The sequence below is a fragment of the Zingiber officinale genome, chromosome 1B (assembly GCF_018446385.1).
Source record: "Zingiber officinale cultivar Zhangliang chromosome 1B, Zo_v1.1, whole genome shotgun sequence".
In the NCBI taxonomy this organism is placed as follows: Eukaryota; Viridiplantae; Streptophyta; class Magnoliopsida; order Zingiberales; family Zingiberaceae; genus Zingiber; species Zingiber officinale.
In genome coordinates, this window is record NC_055986.1 from 141,668,466 (window position 1) to 141,685,094 (window position 16,629).

Here is a 16,629-nt window from a genome sequence, read left to right on the forward strand (position 1 = left end):
TTATTTTATATTCCTTTTCTTTTATTTCTTTTTATTTCCTTTATTTCCTCTCATCCTCGCCGATTCTCTCATCCTCGCCGTTTCTTCCTTCCCACGCGCGACAACTCCTGCCCGAGCCCTCGCCGCGCGCCCGATCTCCTCCGTGCCCTAACCACCGGCCCAGCGGTTCTCCTCTTCTTCATTTCTTCTGCCCGACGCCACTGCTCTTCCGCCGCAGAGCCGATTTCTTTCTCCTCTCTGTGCCTGTGCCCGCGCGAAGCCTCAGCCGAGCCAACTCCGGCCTATGCCCTAGCCGCCGGTGACGCACGGAGCAGCGCCGCAAACCCCCCGGTGCCCTAGCGCCGATCACCGTGCATCACCCTTTCTTCCTCTGCCCTGGTGTGAGTTCACGGCCGATTTTCTGTGCCGGCACCCGAGCCTAGCGCTGACGCCGCCACCGGGTTTCTCTTCTTTCTGTGTCCGAACCCTAGCACTGACATTGCCGACCAGCTAGCCACAAGAACTCGCCGGCAGGAAGAACCAGCACCCCCATTTTTTTTGTCTCTGCCCTAGATTGCCGGAATTCAGAAGATTAGGTAAGTCTTCGGTTAGCAGTAGCAACTCAAGTTTTGGGGTTCCTTTCTGTGCCTAATTCAACTGCATGATTTTTCTTTCAGCCGACCACAGTACCCTAGTTGGGTGTACTGCCGCCACTGCTTCTCTGAACAGTGCCGCCGTCGTTCGCTCTATTGCCGGCTAGCCGAACCCTAGATCGTTGCTTGCTCACCTCGGCCTAGTTCCCTACTGCTGAAGCCTTTAACCCGTGCCCTAGCAGTGAGGTCACTTGTTCTAATTCCAGTAGCAACCATCTTTTGTAGTTGGATCATGTGCTAATTGTTTTTGGATTTCCAGCAGCCAGGTTTTCAGCTGTGTCAATTGGAAATTCTTCGACCTTGGATTTAAAAGGAATACATCCAGATTTTTAGGTGAGTTTAGAGGTGATTCCATTCTACATTGAATTTCATTAATAGTAATGGATAGTACCAGTTGATTAGTTGATATTAGATTTATAAATGTATTTGTTGTATTCCATTTGGATAAGTTAATTGATGATCCAATTGAGGTTTATAAATTTGGGTTTGTATTTAAGTTAGATTCCAGGGATTCGATTTAGCTAATTAAATTGTATATAATTAGCTAAACTTGTATGTCGTATTGATACAGGACTTTGACGCGAGACGAGTATCTCGGAGTCGGAATTGGACCTTTCTTTTGTCGGAGGCGGGTACTTTGACTTATGTCTTTTGATATGCATAATAAAGTGTTTAACATATAGCAAGAATTGTGTTTTCCATTTGATTCGGTTGGTCACTACATGATCTGTTACATGTTGTTTGTTTATTTATTATGCACTGCATGTTATTATTTATCTGACCATACATGCTTTCGGTAGTGACCCAACCATGTGATACATCATGTTCAGGACCTAGGGTTTATATGATACCCTATCTGTTTGTGTACATTCCATCTGATACATTGACTTGTGGTACACCTTTTATTTATGTATGGATCTTGCTATGCTATTCATGATATTGCCATATTTAGAGTCATGCATCATCTAGCATGATTGCATGCTGTGCGGTTGTCTGCTCCATTATTGTGAGTGCATCGCCAGTTACATGTACTGCACACACCACCACCCATGGATTAGTGGTATATCAGACAGGTGTGTGGCGGTTCTTCTGTTTGGCTCCGTTGGTCTGAGGACTCAGCGTGGTAGCCGGCTGTCAGTTCCGCTCTGTTTGGCTCCGCTGGCATTTAGTGTAGCAGCGTAGTAGCCGGCAGATGGTGGACTCTGTTTGGCTCCGTTGGTCAGGTGACTCAACGTGGTAGCCGACAGAGATATCCTCCCCGTCATTGTGTACCGGGAGATGAGAGCATTGAGCTCCCCCATTTATGATTTGGGGTCAGAGGACAGGAGTACTCCGACAGCATTCCGTCCACTCAGTCACTGTCAGGAGCAGTGATGTCTGAGTGCACGGTCACCATATGCATTTATTGCATTTTATTGTTGTGATTGCTGCACTTATATGCTGCATTTGTATGGATGCATTTGATTGACATGCATACATGATTATGATTTCTTCGGTCTGACGACCTGTTACCTTTGTACCTTGATTCCGGTTAGTACAGTTATCTCCTGATTTCTTTTCAGTTGCATTTATTCCTTCTCGTATTCAGGAGACTGTACGCATGATTAGTGTTATCTGTTATTTGTTTTATTATGCATATCAGTTGTACCTGCTGAGTGTTGGACTCACCCCGCCTCCATTGTTGATATATTTTCAGGTTAAGGGTGTCCGGAGCAGTTCCAGTCGCTGGTCCCCACAGCCCATAGTGCTGGTCCCCATCTGCTGGTTTTTGAGTTGTTATGTTATTTTAGCTTTTCTCTATCAGACTTTGTTTTAGTCTTATTTTGGATTTTACATATGGATATTATATGGAATCCTTTCGTTTGATGGACTTTTGGTATGATTTGGATTTTATTCTACTACATGCCTACCTGGACGGCAGAAGAGGTGAGTTCGCCGGATTTGAGTTTTACGAGTGTAGTTGAGTAGGGTGGATTTCGAGTCAGAGTATTATTATTTGTGATTACTTTTATTAACTGCGTGGTTGTGACAGCCAGAGGCTGAATATCTATATAAACTGCGTGGTGATTGTTTTATTTGTGTTATTATTCCAGCCGCATGTGGCTGAGGTATATAGTGTTTGTAGAAAAGTTTCAGATTGTCCGCCGTACAGGGGAGATGCTGCCGAAATTTCTTCGGACAGAGACTCCTCCGAGGCGTGACAGTGAGGCAGGCTGTGTGAACCTCACACGGCCGTGCCTCGGGGTCGTGTGGCATCCAAACCCCTCTTCTATATAAAGCCTCCTTCAAGATTTGAAAGGGAAGCTTCTCCCCTTTTGGGGGAATCAAGATTTGGGGCGATCCTTCACCTTCTTGGAGGGGTTTTCCGGCGATTCAAGGGCGGATCTTCAATGATTCTACTCCGAAAGCAAGGATTGCATCCGAAGACTGTTCTTCATCATAGATAAGCTTTATTTCTCCCTTCTTTCTTGGATTTGGGGATCAAGATGCTTTTAATCTTCCTGTTTTCGGATTTCTCTCCTTGTTTTATGGATTAGATCCCTTCTTCTAGGATGGAGGGAGTATTTGTAATGAAGATTTGATGTAAAACTCTTGTGGATATGGTAATTTCCTATTTCTATGATCTTGTCTTGTTTGTATCCGTTCTTTCTTGTGTGGAATGTTGTGATTAGGTCTTAATTACCATATTTGATTGAATGTTTTAATATCTTGTGGATCTTGTAGAGATTGTTTCTCATTCGATTTTTTGAGGGACGTTCATGACAGGAACAAGCCCGTGTAAGGACGTTTGATGGGTAATCTTTAAGGGGAAACTAGGTTATTCAAGAGAGTAGGATAGATTGTATGCATTAACCTTTATATCTTAATGAGGTTGAAAAGTGATGAATTCTTGTGTTGATTATCCGAGGGAAGCACATGATAGCAAGTCCGTGTAAGGACAACATAGGTTTCATTCCTAATTGATCGCATTTAGATATATTTCAGTCATAGGCCGGTTTTCTATTGCAAGAGGGAGTCGGCAACCTTCTACGAATGATGGACAGTTGAGGAATAAGATTTGGTAGATCATTACATCGAATAACATTACAAAGAAACCAAAACTCCTAGAACATACCTTTTATCAAAGTCCTTATTCTTGTTTGTTATTCTTTCATTTCTATGTTTTACTTTGCATAGTTACATTTAGCTTTTGAAAACCAATTGATTAGTTGTTTAGCTAATTCGCATTGAGACACCTTTAGTGCTTATTTCAGTCCCTGTGGATACGATATCTTTTATTCTTACTTACAACATTTCCGTACACTTGCGGATGTCAACAAGTTTTTGGTGCTATTGCCGGGGATTACGCTATAACATTAGAGATTATCAATTGAGTTAGACTAAACATAACATAACTTTTCTTTACATTAGCATATTTGTAACTAATCTTTAGAATTCTGTTTTCATAATTTTTGCATATATTTCTACTTCTTCACAATTCATTTTGTTGCAATTCTAATTCTAACTTTGCAATCTTGATTTCTAGCATCCTAGTCTATCTTTTCTCTATTTTTCTTTCGATCTAACTTTTCTTTTTCTCTCTATTTTTCTTTTGTAAACATATCTTGCAATATGGTTCTTGTGTATCAGAAGATCAAACTTTGTAAAGGCATCAAGAATAATAAGAACTTATAAACACATTTGTTGATTAGCATATGAATTATTCTAGACATATTTCTTTTCCCTTTTGTCTTTTCTTTCTTGTTTTCATTATGCACTTTCTTTCTTGCAATTTAAATTATGCATTTTCTTTCTTCCTTTTCAGATTGCATTTTATTTCTTGTCCTTGATTCTTCATTTTATAATTTTTTCTTAAATATCCATGAGCACTAACATGTCAAGCAGGCCCATGAGAAATTTTTCTACACCATTTTCTGTAAGATTTTTATCTCCCATTGTGCAACCTCAAATTGAAACAGAAAGTTTTCAACTAGACCTAGAGTTAATTTTCATGATACAAGGTCACAAATTTGGAGGAGAAGTATCAGAAAGTCCTTATCTGCATTTTGAAACATTTTTAGAGATTTGTGATATGGTGAAATATGAAAGACTGTCAGCAGATGCAGTTCGATTGATGATATTTCCTTTCAGTATCAAGGATAAAGCAAGGACTTGGTTATATTCCCTCCATCCTCGAAGCATCACAAGTTGGGAATAATTGGAGAAGCAATTTCTGAATCATTTTTTCCCTCCAAGAAGAACAGTGTATATGAGGAATTGCATAACAAATTTTGCTCAGGCATACGGAGAATCATTATTTGAAGCATGGGATAGATTCAAGAGTCTTCAAAGACAGTGCCCTCATCATGATTTTGAAAAATGGTTGATTCTGCACATATTCTTTGAGGGAATTTCTTTCTCAGATAAGAGTTTATTGGATTCATCAGCTGTATGTTCTTTTATGGACAAAAGTGTAGATGAAGCATATATGTTAATTGATCAAGTGACATTGAAACTCCATGAATGGTCGAATATAAGTTGGATGAAATCTCCCTCAAACATTCAAGAAGTGCAAGCCATAAATGCTATAGATCCTGTTAAACAAATTGTAACTCAATCATCTATGAGTTTTGAAAGTCACAAGTCACAGAACGGGGAGTTCAAACATTTAGGGGCAAAGATTGAAAGTATTGTTTCAAATTGGTTTAAAGAGGATCCCCCTCCTTCGCAGACAAAATCAAGTGAAAAGTGTGATGATGTTGGGTTGAGAATTGAAAAAAAAATCATGAAGAACTTCTGAAGAAGGACATGTTTAGAATTGAGGAGAAGAACAATAGAAGACCACATGAACTCAGTTCCATTATTCCAAGAGGTTCCCAAATGCCACAAGTACCTTTCCCTCAATGATTGATCATATCAACACTAGATAAGTAAGTTGAATCTCCTCCACAAGCTAAAAGGGAATATGAAAAATTAAAAGTACCTTTCCCAAGACCTTCACTAAGGGTTCCTTTTCCACAAAGGTTAATGGGGGTCAATGAGAACTATGACTTTAAAAAATTCTGTGACACTGGTAAGGTTGAGTGCAGATTTTTGAATTTGTATAAAGATGAAGACTCTTCAGATTAGGATTGTGAAGATAAAGCAGTGGTAAATAAGTTTTCAGATCTACCTCTAAATTTCATAGGGTGTTATGATGACATTAAATTTTCAGATGATGAATGTGATGTGGTAGATCAATTTAAAACTACAAGTGAAGTTATTGATCCTCCCATAGTTGATTCTCCTATAGAGGATATTGATGTGGGTTTGTTTTTTGATGTTTGTGTTGATGATGTTGATATGGAACAATGTGTAGGGAGCTGTGTTGTGGAAGCAGCATCTCAAGAATCACCTTCTTTGTCCACACAATCCTTAGATGTTGTAAGAGTTGCAAGGATTGATCATGTTGTGGAACAATGTGTAGGGACTCATGTAGATATGGTTGAGTCTCAAGAATCACCATCTTTGATATCACCAACACCTAAGCCACAGCCAGAACCATCATTTGATTCAGAGGAATTAACTTCTACATGTTTAGAAATTTCAGGTATCTTTCAGCAAAGTAAGGTTAGTACTTCTTGTGATCTTTTAGGAAATTTTATAGAGATAACTATTATTGACTTTGTTGGATGTGATTCAGTTTTTATTTCTTATTCTTCTTATCTTAATATGGTTATGACTCTATCTTATCTAATATGCTTGTGGGAGATTTGTACTTTCTTTGCATGTGCAGATTTCACTTGGGCTAATGATTGGAAGCTCAATCTGAATCGTCTTCGACCACCCGAAAGAACTTTAAAGAAGACGAAGATGGAGAGAACGTTACTTCACTTTTTAATGCAAATGTTGAAAGCTCCCACCAAAATAAGAACCCTTGGTAGGAGGGTGATAAAATATCTTACCCTTCCAAGAGCAAGATTTAGATGAATCTAATGAGGTGGTCGAGCTAATGACCTTAAACAAGAGCTTCTTGGGAGTCAACCCAAGTTAAATCTTGTTTTCATTCATATTTTTAGTTTCTTTTTAATTTCATTTCTTTCTTTATAATAAACATGTATCCTCTACTTAATTTTCCTTATTTATCTTATTGTTGTAGAATTCAAAGTTGTGGATGAATGTGAGTATTGGATGGAAGAGTATCTTTAAAAACATGAATGTCAACCATTTGGAGCTCATCACTTGGTAACTTCTCTTAAAATCTCCTCAACATTGTTTTTAGTTTTCATTGGGACAATGAAAACTTTAAGTCTAGGGGATGCATTAGATGCATTTGATTTGCTTTGTTTGTTTTTGTTTTTGCTTATGCCTTGCATTTTGTTTTGATTTTTTGTGGCATACATATTGAGAACATCAAACTCCATTTTTATGTTTTCTTGTCTTAAAGCGAATTGTTAGCACGTTCTTTATCTTGATTCATGATATTGTAAATGATGATAGTATGTTTAGTGTACTTCTTTTCTCTATCTTGAGTAGCATGAATTGAGCTAAGTATCAATTAGAAATAAGTTTTAGTCTTGGCCTAACCTTAAGGATCTTACTTTCACTACACTTTGACTTGATGCTTGAATAGTTGATATCATTGAAATAGTCATAATTCATCCTATTTGTTTAGTACTTGATTTCCATGGTGATTTCTCAAACTTCATTTTGGTTACTGGATGAGGCTCGAATATTGAAAAACTCATTTGGAAAAATCAAAATATCCCAACTTATGGGCCGCCAGTTGGGCCGCCCAAGGGGCCAAGGGGCCGAGGGACCGGGTCGTTACATTATATATATATGATGACTGTTGCATCTTGCGCATCATGTCATGGTATGCATACTAACGACCATTGTCTCCCTTGTAGTGTGAGAGAGTCGTCAGTCAGGGCGGCACACTCGGTCACTCATTGGTAGTGGTAGTTGGAGTGTGCCGCTTGTCCTGTCGTGCTCTCACTCGCTCACTCATGGGTAGTAATAGTTGGAGTTGCGAGCAGCAGGGACCCCTATCGCAGACGTAGCTAGTTAACTACTATGCAACTACCTCCTCGGCCACTCGAGAGTAGTGGTAGCTGGAGTGTTGTACACTCTGTCATTGACCCGACCTCTCAACCATATAGGGGTCTCAACCATATAGGGGTCATGATGCAGAGGGATGAGTGAGAGTGACCATCCGTGTATACGCTGTTATTATTATACTTACTTATTATAAGGTCTCATAAATATTACTTACGGAATTATAAATATATATCTATTTATAGATATATATTAAGAGGGAATTAATATCTATACGGATTTTAGAAAATTTTTGAGATTAACTTTAATAATTTTAACCTAAAAAGTACCCTAGCTATGATATAAACCCCTTTAACCCTTTTCCTTAGGGGTGTAATCGAGTCGAGCCGAACCAAACTCTTGGATGTTTGAGTTTGGCTCGTTTATAATCGAGCCGAGCTCGAGCTTTATTTAACGAATATATTCATGACACATAAGCTTATTCGAGTTTTTATCGAACTTAAACGAGCTTAATAAATATAAATTATAAATTTAAATATTCATTAAAAATTAAATTATATATTTTAAAAAAATTATAATATTTTTGTTAAAATTTATAATTTTATTCTAATAAATAAATTTAATATATTTGTCTATATTTTTCATAAGTAGAGTGTAAAATCTATAAATTCAATATCAAAACTATTATTTTTTTATTTAACAGTTGATTTATAACCTTAACGAACATGATCACAAGCTAACGAGCTGAATATTGTGAAGCTTAAGCTTGGTTTATTTATCTTAACGAGTCTCATTAAACGAGCTCAAACGAACTTTTATCGAATCGAGCTTCGAATAGCTCACGAGCGGCTTGGCTCATTTACACCCCTACTTTCCCTCAAAAACCCAACACCGCCGAACCCTACTTCCCTATTCTCTCCCGAGTCGCCACTCAATCCGTACCCCCTCGTCACCGCCGACACACGCGATGAAGCCCGTCACCAGCCTCTGAGACCGACCAGACTCCACTCCATGGGCACCACACACGGGCAAGTTCGTTGAGGGTGTCGCGACCAAGCGCAGTGGTCTGTAGCCGTCCACGAGCGGCGCTTAGCAGCTGGACGAAGGTTGTTGGTCGGAGAAAACAAGAAGAGAAGGCAAGTACATTCTGATTATAAGGGTATGAGATTCGGAAGGTAGGGGTTCGACAATAGGTGTGGTATTTTTGGTTATTTCAGTAGATGGTCGGCTTTATCGAACTGCGATTTGGGAATTTGGAGATGTTCTTACTCATTCCTGCTCGTTCTTATGTCTCCACCTGGTTTTCTTTCGGATTTTCCGCCATGGATTTAGGAATTTCGCAAGAATGTTTGTTCTACTAGGTTATTCAGGCTGCTTTGGTTTTTTTTCTGATGGTTCTTCGATTACTTCCAGTTTTCCCGGCTCTTATGTGTGGTTAGGGATTTCAAAGATTTGTGGTATTATGGGAAATCACTGATGGTTTGGGTTTTGGGAAATTGATGGTTGGTTGTAGGGTGGTTCTGTTGTGTCTTGATGAAATTGAGTTTCCAACTTGAGATCTTTTCTTCTACACTTTTGGATTATTCATATGTGCGGATTCCTTGGATCAATTGAGGTTTTAAGTGTTTACGTTGATTGTCTTGGTCATATCTATGGTCTACGGGTTGTACTCAGAATTAAAGGATTTGGTTGTGTCACTTGACTTGTTGGATCTATTGAGTGTTTACCATGAATTGTCGATGGATTTGTGGCTGAACGGAGGTTGCTGTTGGTGTTTCCAGTTTTTAGTAGTTAACTGTAAATTGGAGATTTTGTATTAATTCTTGTAGTAGGACATGTATGGGTTATGGGTTTTGCTGCTCGGGTGATATAGGATAGAATAACCAGATGTTATTTCATTTGAATGTTAGATTAGGTTCTCTAAATGAGATATTGGTACCTACTCTTGCTAGAAATACCTGCTTTATTATGTTTTGGTACCAAGTGGAATGTTACGAAAGCTCCTATTATTGATGAAAGGTTTCCTATACGAGATGAATGATTTCCAATACTAATAGATTTAATTGCATTACCTATATATATTTCTTTGGTATCAATTGGAATGTTATCTTAACTCCTATTATTGATGGGTGGTTTTTTTTGTGTGCTGATAGAATTATCTACCTCTATTTTATTTGCTTTAGTATCACTCAGAATGCTTTGCTAGCTTCTTTTACTAGTGACGGGTTCTACTACAGTAGGGATTTCTGTTAGTATCAATTGCAAGGATATGTTAGCTTCGACCATTGGAGTTTAGTTCTTATATAGTTGGAACTATATGTTTTTTTTTCTTTCTTTATTTTCTTGGATCTTGTAGTTCTTTGTATTTAAGTACCATAAAAGAAATTAGGAGAAGGGTATGTTTCCTTAAGAGGCTAACTGGATGTATATGAACATATGTGGTGACAGTACGGGATGGGTGCCCCGGGATGAGCTCTGGGGAGGGCCCTTCCAAACATGACCGATATAGTAATTTATGAATGATATTGTAATTTATTTATGTTAGCTTCGGCTATATGACTGAATGTTCTCTAGAAGGTACCTCTAGCATTATGGGACTGATTGACTGACTCAAATGTGGTTACTACCTTGTGTCATATTCATCCTTATTAGCTACTTAGGCACTCTCACATAGTGTATTTCCTTTTTCTTCCTTATACTACAATTGAACTCGTAATACATGTTTACTAGTTACTGTTCCTACTACCTCATGGAAGTCATATATTACATAATGGATTATACTTGCTGGGTCCGTAAACTCATGATGCTTACGTTATAGGTGAGGGAGATACCTCTCATGATATGGAAGGGGCATGCGAACAGAGTAGTCAAGGAGGCGAGATGGATGCACACTCCACTGTCTGAACATCTAAGAGTGCTGAGCTGGCGTTCTTATGCGTTTTCTTTTATTATTTTTAGGAATTATATGGGTGTCTTCCGTTCTTCTAGTTAAAATCTCTTCCTTGTAATGCTACTGGTTATTTTGGGTATGGTGGTTCATAGGGGTGAATTTATTATCAGGATACTTTACAGTATAAATTTAGTTGAAAGTGTATGGTTGAAAAAAAAAAATTTCACTTATGCTGCTATTTGTTTACTTATGCAGTTCTCTTGCTATATACATGTGATATGCTTACTTATATTGAGTTATATACCTGCTGCATGTGGTTAGACACTGGCTACTTATTGTTAATATGTATATACCTCACATGTTACCCATGTAGTTATGAGCAGTATTGTAGTAGGTCTTTGCTACACCTGACCTTCTATTATTAGCCTAAGATATGGTTTCATATATGGACACTTATTATGATATAATTATAGTATCTGTTATTTTCCCTACGAGACTGTATACCTTTGTATCTCTAGTTCTTCACTATACTCATGCACTATTTGTTCTATTACCCGCTGAGTCTTAGTACTCACCACCCCGTAAAATGATTTATTTTACCAAGTAGCAGGTAAAGAATTTATGGAGTTGCTTGGAGAACCTGTCCGTCAGTCTCACGTCACATCTGAGGATGATCTTCTGGTTTTGGTTTTCTACTCTATTTGTGTTTTGGTTTTGTGAACTTGGTATTGTAATAATTCGATGTGGAATTGGAGTTTTGTCTTGTGGTATCTTGTATTTGGTTTAGTGATGATGTGTCAAGCCGAGCCAGCTAATAGTTAGTTGTTTTTTTCTTTTCATGTTCGTTATTTTATGATTTCCGCTGTGCTATGTTTCAGCCATGTGGGTTGTCTATTAACTGCATGGTGTGTTTATATCTAGCCGTGTGGGCTAATGTACATAGCTGATGAGTATGCTTGTGGATGTATGTATATATGCTTCAGATTGTTACTAGTATAGAGGAGATGTTGTCAAAATTTTGTCAGTAGGGACTCATCTGGGGCGTGACAATTTATTGGTATCAGAGCCACAGGTTTACGAGGTCTATTTTCTTGTGTTTTTGATTTTCGTGATTTGGTTTCTCGATGTGACCTTTCGAGTTTTGGGACCAGACAGTGACAGGATATCTCCAAGCTATAGGAGGTATGTTTGTATACTATTATCATACACTTCTGTTGGTATTTATCCAGTTGTTTGTAGTATGTGTTACATGTGTTGAGTTAGTCATTATTTAGATCCATCATACACTTGTAGAATCATTGTATAGGTCCATCAAACCCTACTAGAGATCAGGGATTACAGTCTTATGAGATTTCTTTTACCTTACCATCAATACTACTAGTTTTTACTATTACTAGTTGGTAGTGAATAGTATCTGCTAAATATCATGTTTGGCTCAATAAGTAGAGTATCGATCTACTCGTATTGGTTTAGTCAGTAGAGGACCGATTTATCTATGCTGGATTGGTCAGTAGAGGACTAATTTTTCTTGTTTGTTTTATTAGTTGAGGGTTGATTTGCTCTTATTAGTTTGGTTAGTAGAAGACCGACTTACTCTATTTTATGAAGATTCTGACCTTTAAGTTATTTATGTTTGGTTAGATAACCTAGAAGACACATATGAGTACATGACTTGTACAGACATAGAATGGACTGAATTAGTCGCCTACCATTGTTGGCTTGACAAGTCTTTAGAGGATTGATGTATCCTATTCCATGGGGACTTTGACCATGGATTGTATGTACCTGGTTGGGTAACCTAGAAGGTACATTCAGTTAGTTGACCTGTACTGTTGTGGGAAAGTGTAGAGCTAGCTACTTAACACTTACGTGATACATCTGTTATATAGGTGTATGAATTGGTGAGTACATTCAGATATATGACTTGTACTGGTGCGGAAAAGACGATGTTACTATCTTTTATGTGACCAGGCACCACGTGAAGAAGATGTAGAAGACGAATTTTGAGAACAAAACATCTCTTAGTGATTATTTTGGAGGTGTTTTGAGGGAGAGTATTTCTCTACTTCCTTTGGAAGCATAACGGTTTATAAGGCAATGGTCAATTGACTTGCCTAATGTTGTTCCATGGGAGATCTAGACTCATGGATCAATCGGATATGGTTAAATATCCTTGATGATACCTAGAGTTAAATGACCCTTAATGATGCGAAGTAGGTGGTGTTAGTTGATTAACACCCATGAAGTTCCACCATTACCGAGTGGAAGTTTCAGATGATGATCTTCAGGTAGCAGAATGATGATCGACAGTTATATCGATTGGCTATTTGTTGACAGAGTTCCTCTACTCTTGTGTCCATTGCTCGTCACTAGAGGTTATTGAACCTCAGGTGAAGCAATCGTAGTCGGATGTGTTACAAAACAATAGTTAGTTGACTCAACTAGCATTGTCTCCATCGAGTAACTCAAGACCTTGACCACATGATCAGTTACTAAAGGTCTTAAAGTCTTTATCTCATATTAGGGGGTTTGACATTTTGATGATAGTTATTAGAGGACATCTTACGGGTATGATTATGAGATGTGTGGTGATATTCTCTGATGGGTAGACTCTCGGTCAAGAAGTTGAGTGACCCTTTGGACTTTGCAATGTTATTTTCTTTACTATGGATATTTGAGTATCTAAAAATGAGATTTGACGTACACTTTGGACATTTTTTTTAGATAAGATTAGTAGAGTGTTTATACTCTTATTTGATTGACCATATCTCTATCATTTAGGAAGTTGTTGATTACCGATCAGGAAGTCAAGGAATATCCCTTGGATTTCAATAGTCATACACCATTAGTAGAATGGTGATTGATATGGATTAGGTTTAGTAGGTCCCTAGTGAAGAGGGGAAAGGAGATAGCAGAGTTAGGAAAAATAAACCAATCCCGGCCGAAAAATACCTTAGGAAGAATAAGTCAATATCGGTCGAGATATACCTTAAGAGAGATAGGTCGATCCCGGCCGAGAAATACCTTAGGAAGAATAAATCAATATCGGCCGGGATATACCTCGGGAAGGATAATTCAATATCGGCCGGGATATACCTTAAGAGAAATAGGCCGATCCTAGCCGAGAAATACCTTAGGAAGAGTAAACCAATATCGACCGAGAAATACCTTAAGAAGATACAGACCAATATCAAGCGGGTTCACACGTTTAAGATAAAAAGCCAATATTGTTTAAAGTGGCATATCTAAACATAGACTAATATTAATTGAGTATACATGATCGCCCGGGAATGAAAAGATCTAAGGCTTTACAGAATTGGTAGTATATCATTGAACGATTAGTTGAATAATAATAATAAACCGACCAGACAAGGTCTGGGCTCAATTTCGGTCGATACAGAACACAGCATAATATCGGGCGGTCCACAACATAGTGAAAATAGGATAACCAAACAGGGGCGATAAAATATAACTTATAGAACAGGACGAGAATAAACATTTTAAGGATATTTATGAATAACTTATAAAAATATGTGTTTTATGTGATCGTATAACAGGTTGACTTGCTTGCCGGGAAGAATGTTTTTAGACTCTTCTACAGGTACTAGACGACAAAAAAGGTACATCTGGGGTACAAAAGAGATTCCTTAAAAGCCATTTTTCTGCAAGTACGTGGCTTACATCATCTCGTAATAAACTCTAACAAATCAGGGTCCACTTCATGACTACGGAGGTTATATGAAGTGGTATAAAAGGGGGAATCCTCTCCGTTAGCTAGGTATGTTCACGTTGATGCTCACACGCACAACCCTAATTTTCAACTACTGTTCATCATCTTCTTCCCTCTTCCACACAAAGAGAGATCACTAACTTGAGCGTCAGAGGGCCTAGCCAGGGATTCCCACCCTGGTCTTAGGTCACTGACGATAGCGTTGGTTGGTCTCTTATGCGCAGGAAGCCTTGAGAGCTCTATATCTCGGTTTTCTTCAACGAAGCTTTCCTTTTGTCTTTGGATCTTCACACAAGGAGGGCATTTTGTGACTTAGTTCTCTTAGATCCGCTTTGGGTTTCTCGGATCGGTATCTTACAGGTATTATTCTTCATCAACAGTAGGTTTCTCTCCCAGCTTTCCGTCTTGCCAGGCTTCTCAGACGGGATCAAATTTGGCGTCGTCTGTGGGAAACTTCACCTAAATCTGAGACTGCAAGATAGAAGACACTAGAAAATCAAACTTACTCACCATTAGTCGTGAAGATCTGGATTTTCTCATCAACACTAATGTACAAAAGGCTTTACAGCAACAACAACAACAACAACAAGCCCATACTGGAGCTACCCTACCAGTGGCTCATAATCCGACGATCTTGACTACTGAGCACCGAAGGGGAAAGGAGCCGGAAGAAGAAGATTATATATATTTTCCTTCGGCCATTGCCTCTCTAACTAGGCGTCCTGGAGCTTTCTTTCGCACTCCTTTGGAACAAGGAGGACGAAGGCCTGTATTTCAGGAATCCTCTGGCGAGGCACGGAACAAAGAGAAGGTCAAAGTTAAGATGATGGTAGCTAGTGATAGCTCGCCGGAAAGAGTTATCTCCCCATTTTCTCAAAGTGTACTGGATGATCTGCTTCCCAAGCGGTATCAAAATCTTCAGATCAGTGAGTATACTGGAACTACAGATCTAGAGGATCATTTGTTGAAATTTGAGAACGTATTTTCTGATGGAGTAAAGTGCCGAATGTTCCTTACCACACTCGAAGGAGCTACTCAACGCTGGTTTAACAGATTGCCTGAGAATTCTATTCGGAAATTTAAAGATTTCAAGAAGGTTTTCTTGCATCATTTTTCTAGCAACAAGAGGTATCACAAAACTCCCTGGAGCTTATTCTCACTTAAATAGGGATCTAAAGAGTCCATCAGAGCCTATATTAAGAGATTCAATCAGGTAGCTATCGATGTATCCAATGCTACTACCTAGATATTTGTGAGTGCCTTCTCTCAAGGCCTGAATGACAATGATTTCTTTAAGGATCTGGTAAGAAATCCTCCTGCCAATTTTGACTGATTAATCGAGCGTGCTACCGAATTCATTAATGTAGAAGAAGGTCAAGTCGACCGCTGAAAAGAAGGTACTACTTCTTCTCCTACCCCTGTTAAGGTGAAAGCTCCTGCTCCTGTTCCTCCACTGAGGGGACCTCGAGTAGTCCATCTGCCCCACCGTCATCCAGAGTATCGTCCATAGGCAGTACAACATGTGGAGATACAGCAAGAAGCTCCAAGAAGATGGTGCACGTATTACAAGACTAGTAGTCATCACACATAGGACTGTTTTGTTTTGAAAAATAAAAGAGCAAATAGGGATCGATATCAAAGAAAAAATTACTATCGGCAACAATATCCCAGGCAGCAAAGTCCGCTCAAGTTAGAATATCACCCGGTAGAACCTCAACAAGGTATAATACCAACCCCAGCCGGTACAAGCCAGGCGCCCGAGAAAACTCAGCCTGAAGCCATGACAGCTCGGCAAGAAGAAAACAGGAGCAATGTCGCTCGAGGCAACATTAATATTATCGCGGGCGGGTCCACTGATGGAGACTCCAACAGGGCTAGAAAAGCATACGCACGAAGACTCGAAATCCATGCTGTAGGGTGTAGCATGGAAAGAGCAGTCAGTCCAGAGATCAATTTCGGGCCCAAAGATCTTGAAGAGGTGGAAATACCCCATGATAACGCATTAATAATCATAGCCGTGATAGCTAATTATACTATTTCTCGTACCTTTATAGATACTGGTAGTTCTGTGAATATTATCTTCAAGAAAGCTTTTGATCAATTGCAGATTGACCCGAGCGAACTACAACAAATGGTGACTCCGTTATACAAATTCACTGGTAATGAAGTACAATCGCTTAGCCAGATAAAATTGGCCATATCTCTAGGGGAGGAGCCTTTTATGAGAACAAGAAGATCCTACTTTATGGTGGTGGATGCCCCCTCCTCCTATAATGTGATACTAGGTCGGCCGACCTTAAACGAGTTTAGGGTGATCGTTTCTACTTTTTATCAGAAGATTAAATTTCCTATCGATGACT

The 16,629-nt window shown here is 38.9% G+C and overlaps 1 non-coding gene across 1 annotated transcript; it reads right to left on the reverse strand.

Moving 5' to 3' along the window:
• Positions 1–4,879: 4,879 nt before the first annotated feature.
• LOC121993502 lies at positions 4,880–4,985 on the reverse strand. The gene has a single exon (XR_006115332.1). It is a non-coding gene; the product is annotated as a small nucleolar RNA R71 (small nucleolar RNA).
• Between the last annotated feature and the right edge of the window lie 11,644 nt (positions 4,986–16,629).